Source organism: Triturus cristatus, chromosome 2_1 (genome assembly GCF_964204655.1).
Source record: "Triturus cristatus chromosome 2_1, aTriCri1.1, whole genome shotgun sequence".
Lineage (NCBI taxonomy): Eukaryota > Metazoa > Chordata > Amphibia > Caudata > Salamandridae > Triturus > Triturus cristatus.
The window spans coordinates 129,093,075-129,106,783 of record NC_140581.1 but is presented as its reverse complement, the minus strand read 5'-3'; the positions used below and the strand labels follow the sequence as shown (position 1 = coordinate 129,106,783).

At 47.5% G+C, this 13,709-nt stretch overlaps 1 protein-coding gene and 1 pseudogene across 1 annotated transcript in view; both read right to left on the bottom strand.

The window, feature by feature from the left end:
- KIAA1328 (KIAA1328 ortholog) overlaps positions 1-13,709 on the bottom strand; it is an 887,260-nt gene that overhangs the window by 429,357 nt on the left and 444,194 nt on the right. The gene's annotated exons all lie outside the window — the stretch shown is intronic.
- The window catches only part of LOC146863880 (28S ribosomal RNA), a 2,350-nt pseudogene continuing 2,124 nt past the window's right edge, over positions 13,484-13,709 (bottom strand).

The window sequence follows — 13,709 nt, the reverse complement described above, 5'->3', positions numbered from 1 at the left end:
TATTACTTGCCGGATGGCTTCCTGAAAGATCTCGACCGCGGATGAGATCCCGAAGTCAAGGCGCTTGTATCGGAAGAGCCCTTGGTGTGTAGTGAATGTGGTGATTTATCTTGACTTGTCGTGCAGCTCCAGTTGGTGATACCCCTTGTTGAGATCCAGTTTTGAGAACACCGTCGCTCCGTTCAGGCGAGTGATCATGTCGCTGATGTGGGGTCTTGGATTCTTTTCGATGGCTGTGTTTGGAGCTCACATATCAACACACAGGCGTACTTTGTTGTCTTGGGCACAACTACTACTGGCGACACCCATAGGGTGGGCCCAGTTGAGCGTTCTATGATGTCTGCTCGTAATAGGTCTTCAAGTTCGTCATCCACCGCTTGCTGCAAGTGAAAAGGCACTTTCCTGTGATGCTGCGCCACTGGTGTAACTTGCCCAATAATGTGCAGTTTGACTTTGAAATGGGCTGGTTTCCCTTAGCCCACAAAACAGCTTCGGGAACTTTCTGACAATGTCTGGCAAGTCATCCACTCTGTATAAAATTTCCACCTGCTTCAAACGTTCTGCTGTCGGTAAACTGAGAAGGCAATAGTCTGTTTCAGGGCCTTCAATCACGTGGACGCGTGCCTGAATCGTTCCGTCTTTGTATGTCAGTGTTTTGGGAAACTGTCCCAGACACGGCAGTGGTTCTCTGGACATCCAGGTGTAGACTCGTACAGCGGCTGGCTCCAGTTTCGGTTTTGGTTTCATTTTCTGATATTCGGCGGCACAAATGTAGTTGAGTGATGCGCCTGTGTCTTGAACGAACTTAGCAAAGTGTCTTCTCATCTGAATGTCTAGCCTTGGGTATTTTTGTAGCCTGTCTAGATCTGCCACCATACATACATATTCGTCACGGTCTTGTGATATCGGAGTAAGTGCAGATGACTCCCTGGACGTCGACCTGCGGGATCGATATGAGCTGTGTGACTGGGTGCTGGACCTTGACGAACTCGATCGATCTCTTCTCCCTTGCACAGCTCCGACATGGTGACGTGACCCTATGCTTCGCTTAACCGGTCCGGTTTCCTTGCGACAGGTTTGGCAGTCAACTTCAAAGTGGTTGCCTTTCCTACAACAATGGCATTGTTGGCAGATGGCTGGACATGGGCCCGTATGAGGGTAGTCTTGCCCACACCGATAACACTGCGATGGTTGTCTTCGGGAATGACTGCTTTGGTTTCCACTGCGAGATGACCTTGCATGAAATGATTTCTTGGATCTTCCAGACTGCTGATTATCTGGGCGACATCTCGGTTCAGTGTGGGATTGTACGTGGAGAGCCTGGTCTCTTTTCTCTGTCCTTTCCAATTTGCTGGCTTCCATCTTCTTTGCATGCTCCTCCGCTTGGTCGTTTATTCGGGTGAGTTCTTCTATATCTTCGAGAGAATAGTGTTTTTTTTTTTAAATAATCGGCGGCGTAGCGATTCCGACTGACACCCATCAATGATGCGCAGGCGAAGTGCGTCTTCCGTGCTAAAATTGTCAAATACGCGATAGCGAGCCAGACGTTTGAGACGGGAGATGAAATCACTCATTGGCTCATCTCGCTCTTGTGATGCAAGATTGAAGGTGTAATGCTCATAGTCGAGGTTCCGCTTTTGAAGGAACTTCCTGTTCAGGGCCTCTCTCACATCATCATAAGACGCCGCGCTAGCTGGGGGCAGTTCTTTAATGATTTGTCCAATATCTTTTCCCACTAAGTTTCATAGTGCGATGAGTTGCTGGTCGTGATTTTGGACTTGTGAGCCCTTCATGAAATCCTCGAAATCTTCAAGCCAACTCTTCCATTTGGGGCCCATACTGTTTCAAGACGTCAGTATTAGAGGTTCCGGAGGACGCAAGAATAATACTCCCATGAACATTGGCCCAGGCGGTGGGGCGATTTGCACAGAGCCTGTCGTCGCCGGTTGCGACGAGTCAGGTCGTGTGGACATGATGGGGCGTCTGTGGCTTTACTCCGTACTTCAGTGAGTCCCATTGGCATCTAAGAGCCTCAGTCACACTCTCAGCGGGCTCTGGTGTGCTTTCTGGATAGCGCCTGACTTCAGAATCACCTCACTCCGTGCTTCGGTGAACCCCACTGGCATCTAGGGGCCTCAGTCATGCTTTCGGAGGGCTCTGGGGGACTTCTCTGGTGGTGCCTGACTTCAAAATGGCCGCCGTGCTGGGAGTCAAGCATAATGGACAATGCCTGACCTCAATATGGCCGCCGTAGTGACTCTTGCCTCCTGTCTTCACAGAGTGCTCTCTTGGTTACTGGCAGCTTTAATTTTGTCCCCAGACTTTCCTGAGCTCTTGAGAGGGTGAAGGTGCTAAGTCAGCGCTCTTGCCACCCCTCGCGCTCTCACCTCGTTATCTGCAGTGCTCTGGCCGACAATGAGGGTGCTCCGCTCTTCACTTGCGGTAGCGTGTGCTTTTTTTCTTTATGCGTGCAAGGTGTTAGAGGAGGTGCCTCAATCCCACCCTCGTCGCCAGGTTTCATGTTCCCGCCGGCCCCGCACTAATTGAAGACACGGGACACCAGCGGGAGTTCAGGCACTTCTTTACTCTCTCGCGTCTCAGCGCCCACAGCCCTCTTGCCCCTTACGCTCCTCCCCTTCCCTGCCATGCCTGGTCCTGTCTGTAATCCAGGACAGGCATGGCGATACAACAGCCCGTTACCAAAATAGTTTTTTTCTTAAAGATTGAAGATTCAAAATCTATTTTAAAAAAGTCTTTCGCAGTTTGAGAAAAGGGCAGCAACAGTGTGGAAAACAATGAGCACCTGAAGTATCAAGGCACAGGTTTTCTGTACAAATCGGGTTGACTTGAACCCAAGATGGCCGCCAAGTGTATCATCAGATGCAACTTGCAAGAGTTCAGGTGGCCATCTTGGGGGTCAGGCGATCTCAATATACCAAAAAGAAAAGCCAAGAGGGCAATCACACTCAAGAGATGACAAAAGTATTAAAAAAAGCCTTCTGCCAAAACTGACAAAAGGGTTTTACCTTGCATAAACCGCGTGTATGAGATAGAGAATTGAATATGAAAAACCAGTGCTGACAGTCTGCTATTCAGATGTAAAGTATTTCCTCACACACTGCAAGAGAAGCACCTCACAAAACGATACTCAAAACAGGCACAAGCATGACTGAGACTAAACTATTCTGCTGTGCTGATCAGAGGTGTGATTTCAGCTGTCTCAAACCAGTGGCTTAAGGGGGCTGACAAAAAGCCCACTCTAATTACAGCGTAACAATAGGTCCCTTAGAAAACTGAAAGCCAGACTTAGAAGTGCATGATTCCTGTGCTGGCACCACAATGCTATATAAAACTGCCTTGAATAAAAACGTGAAAATATTTAGCAAGATTTGTTTTCTTTTCCCTTTTTTTTTTTTTTTTTTTTTTTTTTCACTTTACCAGTCTGTTGAGAGGTTGAAAATGAATATTGGAAATGCCAGTTTTTTGGTCAAAGCACGACTGACTGCAAGTTTCACTCGCATATGGGCACGTGTGCCTGGGAGTGAGAGGTAGGAGACATGAGACATATCAGAGAAGGGTAGAGGGGGAAGGTTACAAGGAATGGGAGAGACACTTGCCTTTAATAGCTACAATCTGCTTTTTAATATCAGTCATTACGTGGAAGTTGACACTGACTGATTGACATTTTTTTAATTACAGGAAAAGATAACAACACATAAAAGCGTTCAGTTCATGCAATTAAAGCTACATTTAATCTACATTGCAGATTCAGTATCAAAAGGATGGCCAAGAAGCCGCCAGGTTTTAAATAGTCATAATAATAATTACTCTCATATTTCATTTTGTGCTATGTCATTATGTCGGTTTTGTTCTGCTGGATGTGTGTGTGCCACTGCCAGCCACCACGTTTTACCATAGTTTGTATTTTGAATGATTTCTTTGTGCAGATTGCAAAATGAACTCACATTTTACCTAGTGTCTGGTGACACTCCAACCACATGGATACGTCATGTCAAGGCCACGGTTGCCGAACATCAAGATTGCCTAGTCTTCATTGCATATGCTTCTCTCGGCCACCATTTTACATTTCTGCATCTTTATTTTACTCTTTTAAGATCTCACCTGGGACAGAGCATGCCCCATTGTTTGCAAGACATTTTTAGCTTACAGCGTGCTTAGCTCCCCCCCACCTCCCCTCCCAAATTGCTTACTATTGGTTGGCTTCTTCATCACTTATTTCCTTGCTACTCTTTGGTCACCAAGTGGTGGCTTCACTTTCTCTTCATGTGTTTGTCCCTTGCCTGGAGCATGGCCCAAGTACTTTGTCTTTCCACAGCTCGCACTTTCAGAGCCAATATTTCCTTTTAGTTGAAGCACTCCATAAGATGGCATGTGTTTGAAGGGAGTATCACTTCAGTTCTTCTACACCATTCCCACCTTCCTGTCTGTTCTTGTGTTGTTGCTTGCATCCTCTCGGTCTCCCGTCCCTCGCCGCGTTGCTGCTTGCCATGTACCAACCTCCTCTCCCACTCTGAGTTGTTGCTTGCCCCCTCCCACCCTCTGTGTTGCTGCTTGCCCTGCCCCACCCAGCGCCATCCTGTTGCTTGCCCCCTCCCACACTGTGTTGTTGCCTGGCCCCTCCGACCGTTCCATCCTACCAGTAAAAACATGCTTTGGCAAAGCAAATTTGTCACAACTGTGGCTTAGGCTAGGCTTAGTCAATGTTACCTGGTTGAAAGTTAAAAAAAAGAAAAGCGCTGGGTCTCTACCAACACTGGGTGCATCATTTCATTTCACTCTGGAGGCCAACGTGGGAGGCATTTACACTCTTTGTTCCATGCCCTGCCTCCCTCCTTAATGCTTCCTGCCAACAATTAAATTTAAAAAAACGTTCTGACTCTGTGCAACATGGCCAAAATCACTGAAAAAGGTAACAGCTCACACAGACATGACCTATTGGCTTTGCTAATGCCTGTTCCTTCTCTGCTTTCTAACTTTGACACTTTTTTCTTACCTTTCTCTTTCTCGCTCTTACTCTGGATCAAAGTCTGGCTGACGATAAGCTGTTCCTCAAATAATGAGAGCAAGTGACCACCAACTACACCAACAGGGACAAATCAGGCACTGGCTGGTGCTCTTCAATGCATGATGTAAAGTCAGTGCAAGGTATTTGGTGCTAAATGAGACCGTTGAGGTGCAATTTTACACTGAAGTCTGCAAAGCCTGACCAGAGTGAAAACAAACTTTATACTGACCCACTGGTGCAAACACTTAACAAATGAATAGTCTTCAACAACCAGATGCTTTCGAAACCTTTCCACAAAGAAGTCAAACCTGGCAACAGTGGAACTGTAGTTTGCTACAGTCTAATATACGGATGAGACGCTAGACTTCCCAGCATTACAAGTAATACAATATTGTTACTGACAAGTAAGTCTCAAACTATACTGAAGAATGACATTACCATTATTTTGTTTTATAAGCACTCATCAGCATCCTGCTGCCGAAAAAGAAGCAGGAGGAGTACACATTTATGGAAGCTAAAAACCATTAGCCTAAAAAGAGAAACGTTTTCAAGGATTTTCTTCTAAGCTAAACGGCCGGAGGTAGGGGTGGGCAGAAAACTCAGCTCCGACAGCGTAGCGGATAAAGTCAGCCACCCCTGCTCCCCGGCCCGGTCCCTGCTTGTGAAAGCAGCCAAGCCGGGAAGAGCGTCCCCGGGCCCCGGTGGACCCCCGTCCCCAGCACCCGGACCCTTGGCTGGCTTGCAGGATGGGGGGCTGCTGCACCCCGGGGTCCGCCGGACGGAGCATGGGGCCCGGTCCCAGCTTCTGAACCCTAGCCAGGCCAGGGAGAGCCTCCCAGGGCCCCGGTGGACCCCCATCACCAATTTCAATTCAATCTTACTTTATTTCGATTTATATTATAAATCATAAAAAGCATACAATAAAAACATTCAATAAAATTACAGTTCTTTAAAAATATAAAAAGGAACAAAGTTTTTTCCAAGTTAAAAGAGAGATCTCTATCTTACAAGAATTTCCTATAGACACAACCAAAGACGTTAAGTTTATCATAATTGTAACATTAGGTAGACTCAATAGCTCTTTGATCTAGGGTCTTTCGATGATGAACGATAGATTTAAAAAAACTAGCTACTGTAAATACCAGTAGGTCTCCTTCCAACATCTGCAAGAAGAGTAAGGCTGGGCGACATTGTCTCAGGCCGGTGCGCCTCAAAAAGGGAACAAGCAATTTTTTCCTAGTTTCTGCAAAACATTTACAGAAAAGGACAGTGTGGAGAGTTGATTGTGGGGAAATAAGATCACAAGAACTGGTGGGATTTTAACCCAGTTGTTTTGTACTGGGAAAGTGATTATTCGATGGAAGATATTCATCCTGAGTCTTACCAATAGATAGCGCTCATAGCTTGTTAGATTTAGAGTAAGATAGGGCTGCAATGTTGGTACCAATTGGATCATTAGACTATGAGTAACAGATGGTTTACTAACTTCGCTCAATAGTCTCATCTCCTCCAGGTGGGCGAGTGCTTTAGTTAAGATCTTTCTCGGCACCTCACATATTAATGTAGGATTGTAAAAATACTTGTCCCAGCCCAAATCATGGAGGAAAATTGCAATGTGCCGCAGCCACTTAGACATTTGAGCGTTATTCAGGGTTAGACAGTCCAACAGGAGCGACTGGGAGAGGGTGGCTTTATCTGATGACCATATTTTACGCCATAGCAAAAGTGGCTCCACTTTTGCTAGGTCCGCCAGATGTACAAGACCCAATTCTAGATGACAAGCGAAAGTTCCCGTACTCCCCGGAACTGAAAGGAGAGACCTCACAAAGGAGTTTTCAACTTTCTGGATGGTATCCGTGTTCACGAAACCCCAAAGTCCAGCCCCATATAAAGCCACTGATAAGCATTTAGCTTTATAGATCTGGATGATTTCGGTTGGAGCTCTATTTCCCAATTTGCTAATGAAGTTGAGAAGGGCTGTGACTGTTCTCAAGAAGAGTAGTCTTCGAGTTTCCACTGCCGCTTTCCAAGATAATTTGTGGTCCATTGTTATGCCTAAGTAAGAGTATGTATGGGTGGAAGCTATTTTTTGATTATTCAAATAGATACCCCTCATTTTGTTTGTGTTTGTGTGGGAGAAACTTGACCTCATAACAAAAGTTTTGCTTATATTTATCCTCAGGTCAAGACTCGCCATGAATGTGGCGTATCTATTCAGGTTTTTTTGAAGTTCACGGGGGGTCCGTGCCAATATGACCGAGTCATCTGCATAAAGTAGTGCAGGTATTGGGCGCTTGTTTATCATCCGGAGATCCTGGGATACCTTCAGCATCTCTTTTTCCAGAGCGTTTGTATATAGTGTAAAAAGAAAAGGGGCTAAGACACATCCTTGCCCAACCCCTTTTTCTACTGGAAATGCGTCCGTCAACTCCCCCCCCCCCCCACCCCATATCGAACTCGGGCAGTGGCATTAGCATAAAGTTCCCTAACAAAAGTAAGCGAGTTCAAAGGGGCCCCCATGTCAGCCAATATTACCCAAAGTTTGGAGTGGGAAACACAATCAAACGCGGCTGACAAGTCCACGTAAACCATATATGTCTCCTTTTTTAATATGTACATACTTGTCGATCAAAAGCGAAAGGTTTAGAGCCTGTTCGATGGTCCCCAGGCCCTGACGAAACCCATACTCTAGATCTGAGATGATCCTACCTTCATCAGCCCAATCTTGCAATTGTTCTAAAATGACTCTACCTGCCATCTTGCCCAGGGAGTCTAAGAGAGAGATTGGGCGATAGCAGGATACTGAGTCCCGATCACCTTTCTTGAAAATGGGGACTAGTACGGATTTTGACCAAGATGGTAATAGCCCCGGGTTGCATTCAGGACTCTGGTTAGAATAGGAATCCAGAGGTCCACTTGGTCTTTAAATAGGTCGATAGGAACACCGTCTGGGCCCGGTGCCTTCCCGTTCTTACTTGCATTCAAGGCCGAGGCGGTCTGTTCCAGAAATAACTGTAGGTCAATAGGGTAAATTGAAGATGGTTCATTCGAAGAATTAGGGTTCAGATAATCTGAATCCTGGAGTTCAGATGACTCCTTGCCTGCCGAGAAAGTTTTGGAAAAGTATAGGACCCATTCCTTTGCCTCAATCGCTAGATCAACTTAGGATGATGTATGTTATTATTTAGGAAAGGGGATTTTACCACTTGCCAGAAAGCTGCCATGTTTTTTTGGGAACAGGTTTCATGCAATTGTTCCCAAAGTTGGATTTTTAGTTCTTTTTTCCTGGTTCTTAAAACATGGTTATAGGCTTTCCTGAGTGTTAATATCTCGTGTGGTACCCTAATTGTTTTTCTCAACGCCGTTTTTAAATTAGAATATGCAACCGTGCAATCATGGTTGAACCAACCTTTCTGTTTTTTTGAAGCATGTTTTGTTTCCACCCACAATACTTCGTTGATTGCCATAACAATCAATTTGAAGCTTGCAATAACCTCTGAATGGGTTGAGTGTGGGTTAAGACAAGTCATAATGGATGAGTTGGCCCTCACAATCACTTGTTTAGTCACCTCCATAGGTACTATATTCCCCCATTTAAGTGCATAGCCATTCAATCTGGTGAGTGCTAGATTGTTTTGTGATAGAATGGTTCCCAGACCTCTCTTTAGTTTGTGAGTCAAAGAGAGAGAGATACTAAGAGGATAGTGATCACTGAGCGGGACTAAATGTCTGGTGAAAACAGCATCTTTAGTCCTTTCAACATTTGAAACCAAGATATAATCTATGGTTGTCGAACACCCTCTCCCATAAAATGTGGGAGCCAAAGTTTGATTCTTTTGGTTCCTGATGTTTGCCTGAACCAAATCTAGATCAAATAAGGTTTCATTTAGGTAATTACCTAAAGTTGAGTGTCTGAAATGTGGTATTGGGTTATCAAATTCATCCAAAATGCCACATATGTTCTTATTATCAATAAAGTGGCACAGACCAAGATTGAACTCCCCCCTCCCCCCCCCCCCCCCCAGATAATCACCGCATCACTTATTTTCTTCATCATTCTGTTTTTTAATATGGACCGCATCTGAGATACCACGGTGATCGTTTCAGCCTCAGGGAGGTTATTATAAAAATTCACTATGATAAAGCTGTCCCCATTATTTAAAGTCAACCTAAGAATCTGGATGTTTGGATCAAGGTTCATGGGGATTACTTTTTTTTACGTTTAGGAGGTTTGAAATACAAGTTGATAATCCTCCTTTCGCTCTACCTGAGACGGAAGGTTGGGCAGAAGAAAAAAAAGTTTGGTAACGTACCATGTGTATCGGTTCAACAGTCCAGGTCTCTTGGAGTGCTAAGAGATCAAACCTGGGACCAAAATTCCTCCATATATCATTGGTAATCTTAGAGCGTTGGCCTGCTATATTCCAAAATAAGACTGCTACTTGAGATTTTGTCCTCTCTCCTAAACATGTCTGGGAATTAGGAATAGAAGAGAGATTTGAGTTCTGTTCTATGTTTGGAATAAGTTGAGTTTTATTTGGAATTGTGTAATTAGATGATAAATCTATAGGTAATAGGAGGTTCTGGGTATACTTTAGATTAAGATCCTGAGACGTATACGTAACATAATTAGTATTAGGATTGTCCTCCATATTAATAGAGGGCACCTTTTGAAATCTGTCAACATCATTGTTTTCTACTCCATATAAATTCAGTCAATCTACTCCTTCCAGGTCTGTCAGTTCTGCATAACGATTATAAAGAGGTAAGAAGTAATCATTCTAATGACAAAGTGAAGGACAAGGACGATTCTCCTGTTGTTGAAAGGAAGACCTTGGATGACCGGACTGATAATGAGTTGGGGTTATAAAACAATTGAGCGGAGGGTAAGGTAGTGCAGTACGGTGTTTGTAACTTTCTGTGAAAGACCTTACCGCGTTATTCCTATATTGTTGAGAAGAGTTGTAGTAATCTCTCTGACCTAGATAAGGGGGCCTTAAACGGTCCTCTGGGTGTTGTAGCATATAAGTAACGCAGTCATTTTGACGATTGTAGAAAGGCCTGGGATAAATATCCTGACGTTGAGGTAGAGGACTATTGCGCCCATCCTGATTTTGAATTAGTGAGCTCGAACTGTTTTTAACAGAGAAATGTACTCTGGGATAAAAGTAGGTCAAGTCACGTACCTCGATTGAATTGGAAGGTTTGAGAGAAGGATAATTTAGAATGTGTCTTACTGCTCTTTTATCTCTAAAATTGATTGTTATAATGTCGCCCGTGATGTCTTTTGTCCTACTTCCTAGCCAGGAGAGACGCCTAACCAAAAGGATTTCTCCATTAATCTCTGGGGGAAGAGGACGTTTCTGCCTAAGCCAAAATATAACTTTATTTTTTAGTTGGCTATGGTCTTCTCTTTTTCCGTCCTCTAAGGGAGGGACTCCAGTTAAGACCACCACCAGGGGGACTGCTTCTGAAGGAAGGTCTACATTAAGATTTTTTTGAGTAGGTGTCCTTGCCAAATCTTCACACTCAGTGTGTGTTACAGTAATTTGTTTAGGGTTTAGTTGAGTATTGGATTTCGTGGCCGCCTCTGCCTCCTTATCTTTGAATTGTACATCTGTACATGTTTTTTGAGGAGGCATCATGTGCTGGATGTTTGATTTTGCCGGGCTGGTAGCTCTAGCAATCAGTCCCTCCTGATTATTATTACTTAAGGTCGATACAATCGGTGGAGGGACTGGTAAAGAGATTGCTAGTTCCTTAGTTCCCTCCTTAATCTCCTCAATTGCCTTTTCTAGGTTCCCCAATTGTTGGACTATTATTTTTAATCTTTCTGTTAATGGTATTATGAGAGATCTGATCAATTTCCCAATATTCTCTAGTAATATAGTATCTATTGTTTCAATTGGAGCACTATGTGTATCTGGTATAGGAATTTTTGTTATGGGGTTGCTTAATTTAGCAGTTGTAGTGTTATTTTTAGACTTAGCTTTTTTTGATAGAGCCCCCCTCTTCTTCCTTTTTTTTGATATGGAACCTTGTGATCGAGAATTTTCCAAAATCTTAACAGCATTTCGGACGGTCTGCACTGGGGATAATAAATCATCCAGCAAGACGTCCCTTTCAGCTGGAGTATTGTTCAAAAAAGGGGATGAAATGACAATATGCTCGTTATCTAGATCTGGCGGGGGAGTAATATCTCTAAGAAGTAAAGGCGTGCCGTCACCAAAGGAAGCATCATGGCCACCGCTTCCATGAGATATGGTGAGTTGTGATGACATCACTACCTGAGAGGAGGGAAGAAATAAACAGCTATTTTTTACATGTTCCACAGACCGTCGTCTCTCAGCCCGTAGTTCGTCTAAAGCCATGACCTTATCTATTTCAGTAGTAGGTCTGATAACAAAATTGTCCAATGTCCCTCGATTAGCGTATCCTCTCCCCAAAGGCTTTTCTTTAGAGGTGGACAGACTCATGATAGATGTTACAGTTAATGCGTTTTACCCAATACAACAGAGCCACAAAAGCATATGGGATAAATGATAAGCAACAACTATACCGCATACATTAGCGTATGTCAATGTTCGTATAATCCAGTCAACTTACTAATCAATGTGGACAAGATCAAGTGCGGATAACGTCCTGGTGCAGCAGAAAGGGAAGTGGCCCAGTCCAGTCTCCTTGGTCCTCTGAGGGCCTCAGAAGGCCCGCCCTTTGCCCGGGCTTAGCCCGGCGCCGACCGCGCGCGGGCCCGCGACGCGGGAGGGAGGCTGTGATTTTGTACGCCTCTGAGCACGTAGGCAACGCTTCCTGGTTCCGCCTACGACCGCTGGGGAGCCTGGGAGTTGAGGTCCCTCCACACTGCAGCCGCGATGGTTTGGCAGTGCGGCGGCGGGAGGGAAAGGGGCTCCTGCGCCCGGGTCAGCCACAGGGTTTGTTCAGGTAGGTGCAGAGTCCGATTTAGACAGTAATGAACTGGCTTTGTCCCCCCGTCACCAGCACCCAGACCCTCGGCCGGCTTCCAGGACAGGAGGGCTCCTTCAGCCTGGGACCCTGGGACTCAGCACCAGCCCCGGGCCCAGTCCCAGCTTCCGAATCCTAGCTAGGCCGGGGAGAGCCTCCCTTGGCTCCGGTGGACACCCGCCCCCAGCGCCCGGACCCTGGGCTGGCTTGCATGACGGGAGGCTCCCACACCCCGGGGCCCGCCAGACAGAGCACAAGTCCAGGGCCCGGTCCTAGGTTCCGAACCCTAGCCAGGCCGGGGGGATCCTCACCGGTGGACCCCCGTCCCCAGCACTCAGACCCTTGGCTGGCTTGCAGAACGGGGGGCTCCCGCATTCTGGGACGGAGCACGAGCCCCGGGCCCGCTCACAACTTCCGAACCCTAGTCAGGCCGGAGGAGCCTTCCTGGGTCCCGATGGGATCCCGGACCATCGACTGGCTTGCAGGATGCGGGGATCCCGGGGCCTGCCGGATGGAGCTCAAGCCCCAGGCCCGGATCCAGCTTCAGAACCCTAGCCAGGCTGGGGAGAGCCTCCCTGGGTCCTGATGGACCCCCGTAACCAGCGCCCGGACCCTCTGATGGCTTGCAGGACGGGGGGGTCCCACACCCCAGGGCCTGCCAGATGGAGCTCAAGCGCCAGGCCCAGACCCAGCTTCAGAACCCTAGCCAGGCTGGGGAGAGCCTCCCCGGGCGCTGATGGAGCGCCCGGACCCTATGATGGCTTGCAGGACGGGGGCTTACACACCCGAGGCCTGCCGGATGGAGCTCAAGCCCCAGGCCCGGACCCAGTTTCAGAACCCTAGCCAGGCTGGGGAGAGCCTCCTCGGGCCCTAATGGACCCCCGTAACCAGCGCCCGGACCCTATGATGGCTTGCAGGATGGGGGCTCACACACCCCGGGGCCCACCAGACGAAGCTCGATCCCCAGGCCCTGTCCCAGCTTCAGAACCCTAGCCAAGCTGGGGAGAGCTTCTGCGAGCCTCGGTGGACCCCAGTCCCCAGCACCCAGACCCTCGGCTGGCTTGCAGGATGGGGGGCTCCCGCACCCCAAGGCCTACCGGAGCTCAAGCCCCGGGCCCGGTCCCAGCTTCAGAACCCTAGCCAGGCCGGGGAGAGCCTCCCCGGGGGAACCCCTGGTCCCCCAGCACCCGGACCCTTGGCTGGAACCAAGGAGGGTTAAGCCCAGGCCATGTCCTCGTCCCAACGGCCTGCCCGGGGAGCCCACTTTTCTCGACTATTAAGCCCCCACATAGTGGGGGCTTACAGAAGTTTGGGGAAGGACAAAAGTTGGAGTTAGCCCGGCCATTTGGTCACCCAGCTCGCAGGGCCATCTGGTCACCCGGCCCGCAAGGCCATCTGGTCACCCGGCCCGCAAGGCCATCTGGTCACCCGGCCCGCAAGGCCACCCCTGTGTGTGGTGGAGGAAGGCATCCGCTGGCGCCCATGCACAGAGAGACAAAAGCTTGGCTCAGAGGATGACTTAATAGATCGCAGCGAGGTAGCTGCTCTGCTAGTTACGAAACCCTGACCCAGAATCAGGTCGCCTACGAATGATTTAGCCCTGGCTGCCCCACGAACATGCGGTGCATTAAGGGCGATGGAGGTGTCCCTCTTCCGTCCACGCTCTGGTCCCCAAGAGAGCATCTCTACGCACCGGCCCCCCGAGAGAGGCCGGCTATCC